This window comes from Brassica oleracea, chromosome C9 (assembly GCF_000695525.1).
Source record: "Brassica oleracea var. oleracea cultivar TO1000 chromosome C9, BOL, whole genome shotgun sequence".
Classification (NCBI taxonomy): Eukaryota; Viridiplantae; Streptophyta; class Magnoliopsida; order Brassicales; family Brassicaceae; genus Brassica; species Brassica oleracea.
In genome coordinates this window covers 18640139-18644129 of record NC_027756.1, presented here as the reverse complement: position 1 = coordinate 18644129, position 3991 = coordinate 18640139, and the positions used below count along the sequence as shown (strand labels likewise).

The 3991-nt window shown below is 26.5% G+C and overlaps 1 long non-coding RNA gene across 3 annotated transcripts; it reads left to right on the top strand.

Annotated features, from left to right (window-relative positions):
- Positions 1-2479: 2479 nt before the first annotated feature.
- LOC106316708 lies at positions 2480-3991 on the top strand. 3 transcript variants are annotated; one of them, XR_001264932.1, is made up of 4 exons: positions 2480-2808; positions 2899-3036; positions 3115-3201; positions 3351-3991. It is a non-coding gene; the product is annotated as an uncharacterized LOC106316708 (long non-coding RNA). The 3 variants fall into 3 exon arrangements; XR_001264933.1 differs by having other exon boundaries at positions 2480-2719; positions 3115-3991; XR_001264931.1 differs by having other exon boundaries at positions 3115-3991.

Here is a 3991-nt window from a genome sequence, read left to right as displayed (position 1 = left end):
ATTTATAAAAAATATCTGTAAATTTAAGAGGATGATCTAAATTAGATGCAATGATAAAATATTACAATTTAAACCTAATTAGAACCAATAGAGTTGTGGTTCTATATGGTACTAAGTTAACCCTATACACCTAAAATGAATAAATGAACCAATTTAAATTACTATATGAGAATCAAATATCAATGTAAGCTAACAGATCCAAAAAAACTAAGGTTACAACGTAATTATATTTCACGTAGTTTATTTACTTTTCATAAGCATAAATTACAAATAATTTAGCTAAATATAATTTTTATATTATTATTATTTAATTATTTATAAATATCTGCATGGACATGGAAAAGTCATCTAATATGAAAATAAGTATCAAGAAATTTTGTATTTTGTATTGATATCAGTTCTATCGTCAATCAAGTTTGATCAGTTGCTGATAAAAAGGATACAAAGATATTAGTTATGCTACATGCATACTAAAAAAATTTAGTTATATTCATTTTAATTGAATAAACATTTTTGATTGATCATAATCAAATATAATGATAGAATGAACTGTAAGAAATTATTCAAAGACTATAATTTTATCTACCGTAATCTGATACTTGAGTTTGATTCAATAATTTCTTTCTCCAATACATCATAGTATACTTTTTATCAAAATTTTATATTTCTAAACAAAAACATTTGCAATTTTTATAATGTAAATTTTAAATATCTAAAAGTTTATAAGTAATTAATTTTAGATTTAAGACCGGAAGCAATCAAACATACAATCAAGATAACCAAAACTAGAAATGAAGATTAAATTTTGCTAAATTATCCAAATTCAACCTCAAATTGAATAAATTATATCCATAAGTTACTAGACTCAAAGTTACATAGGAAAGGTAAATCCACATTATATGAGAACTGACAAACATGAAAAAAATATACTTATAAATTCTAATGAATAAGAATAAATAATATTGGTATTGAATAATCTATACTATTAAAAAAAAATGGGTTTTTTGAATCCTTCTGTTTTGAAACTATTTACAGATCCACGCCCCTACCTTATTTAAAGTATATGTTATTTTATTTAAATCATAACCAAATTTATTTAATAAATCTATTTAATCCAACAATATTTAATTTTAAGCTTTCTTATTTTAAATGAGTGACCCATTTAAAATAAAAGGATAAAAGGGTGGTTCTCCAATGGTATCACTTTATATATTTCCTTAAATGTTTAATATATTAAATTATAGTCTTCAATAGTATAATAATTAAATATAATCATTAAACTTTCATAAATCAATAAAACATACTATTTGTTAGATATTAAAATAAATTATTTTTGAAAAACATAATAATATGTAGTCAAATATAACTATAAATAGTATAAAAATATTAATAATATATTTTTAATTGACATAATTTTAAGAAACTATAACGATAAGTACTAAAATATGATATATAAAAAGTTATCATGCAATTGTGAGACATTATAATTGTAAAGACTAAAGTGAAAAGTGAATAGTGATTAAAGGGTCTCAATAGTGATTTTTTCTATTTGAAGATGTACTGATTAACATTTTAAAAAATAAAGTGATAAAAGACTGTAAGAATACAAAACCCTTTAAAAAATAAAGGGATAAATGACTGTTTGAGATGTTCTTAAATAACCGAACAAAAATAGAATCTCATATTTTTACTAGTCCTTAATTTTAGGATTGATATGTTTGTTATATAATTGTTTTGATCTATTTTGAAAACTTAAAAATATTTCAATATATTTTTAACATCTGAAATAAATTATAATTAAAAACAATGTGAAAAAGATTTTCAATATTTTAAAATATTTATATGTGTTACAATTATCATTTAAATGACCACATAAATGTTAATTTTTAATTTTAAACAAAAAACAACAAAGATCACATTTTATAAATAAACCTGTAAAATTTAAACACACTATTTTAAAAATTGTTACAGCTACTCATAATAGTGACTCATATTTTAAAATCATAGAAATAATTATTTTCTAAATCAATATGGCATAAATTTACTAAATATATGCGTTTAAAAAACTATAATGTTACATAATTTTAATTATTTTTTAAATCTATAATTTAAAATTTTAAAATAAAGTTGACTTTTTAAAATCAATCTATAATTAATGACTAGAAATTTTTACAATTAATATTTACAGGGTATTCTATTAAATATGTAAAATATGTATCAAGTATAAACGAATCTAACAAATATATTTTTTATTTCTATTGTGATCTAGCAAATAGGTTAATAATTTTATCAACAAATAATAATTTTGCGCTTTTAAAACACAGATAAAATCTAGTGTTTGATTAATCACAATACTAAAAGGGCAATAAACTGATCAGAGAGACCCTCCACGTCGGCAATAAAAATCAGCCAATTAATGATCAGTATGATGCCACATCACTCCAGCTTTGTCGCCCTAGCATGTCTCTTCTTCTTGCCTTCTATGTGTTTCTAACTTCTCCAATTCTCATCTGTAACGTCGGGCTCCAGATTTGTCTTCTTTCTATATATCGATCAAAGAAAATAACATCAAGAATCAAAAACGGCTGTTTCCAAAGGAATGAGTGATACAGATAAAAAAACACCATTCAATGGATATAAAGGTCTTCTCTTTGTGGAACTAAAATATCTAAGAAAGATGATGAAAGCGATCAAGAGGCTATTTGATTTCGATTTTCAGGTCATCTTACTATGGATTCATGTATTATTAAAGTTCTGCCATATAACCATCAAGGAAGTTTTCATAGTTTGATATTTGGATCCAGAAAGGTTTTGATTGGATTTTCAAACCTTGGTTTTACATTTTGACTCTTTTTTTATTGTCTCATTATTAAGAAATTGGGGATTTGATCTTTGCAGGATTTGGTTATTCTCGAAGGTCTGTATACGGTTTTCGGAATCTCTCATCCGCCACCACTTGCACAATTTTAAACAGAGGTCTTCACACTCTGTCTTTGCCAGAAACGGCCAAGCCGGAGGTCGCTACTATCTGTAAAAGTTTGTGCTTTTTCCTCTAATCAAACATATTTTATTCAGACTTGGCCTAACATATTGTATCATCAATTTCTAAAATAGTTATTGCATAGATGAACTTTGTGCTTCTTCCTCGATCATCAGATATGATGAACTTTGTTTTTCCAGTTCATGGTTTAAGCCTTTAAGGTACCTTTTACGTTGCTTTTCATAGTTTATTTGAATAAGATTTTATTAGGTATTTTTCAAGTTGGGAGGTGAAAGTTCATGTTCTTCATTTTCTAGGTTCAGATCGCTTTCAAAGTCTTATATATTGTATTATGTTTTGGCGATGATAGTAGCAGGGCTACTGAAAGTTTGTTACTGAAACATTCAGAGTTCACTTCAGGAACAAGAAAGGTACACGTTTAATTTCTAGAAGTCATGAAGGTTGGGTTTCTTTGACACAATATCAAAATCCATGAGCTTTAGCGTTTGGATCTGGCTATTTTTGGGAAAGAATGATATAGATGTTTCAATATATCAGGATTGTACTCTGGTTGAACCCAAATGGTGTTTGAATGTTTCAGTACGAGTCTGGGTTCTCCAAAGGAATCATACGAGGTCGGCCATGGTTATGGGTTGTTGTTTTAGAATGAAGCATACATGTATTATAGTTGCTCAGAATAATATAGTTCTGGAGTGGTTTATGTATCTCTCAGTATGTAAGTTATCGGAGTTGTCGCATTAAGGTTTGCTCTAGGTTAAGGTCATTTGGCATTTATTATCAAACTATGCAGTTGGTCTTTTTGAGGGCTCATTTATGGTTCTGGATGGGTTTATAAAGCTTTCAGTTTCATTCATTCTATCAAGTTAAAAACACTCTAAGAAGGTGATTAAGCCAAAATCATCACAGGAAAGGAGTTTATTGATGGGAAATGAGTCGGTTGCTCTCTGGTCTGTACTTTTAAATTTTTTGGTAAATGGTGGTTGCAAAGTA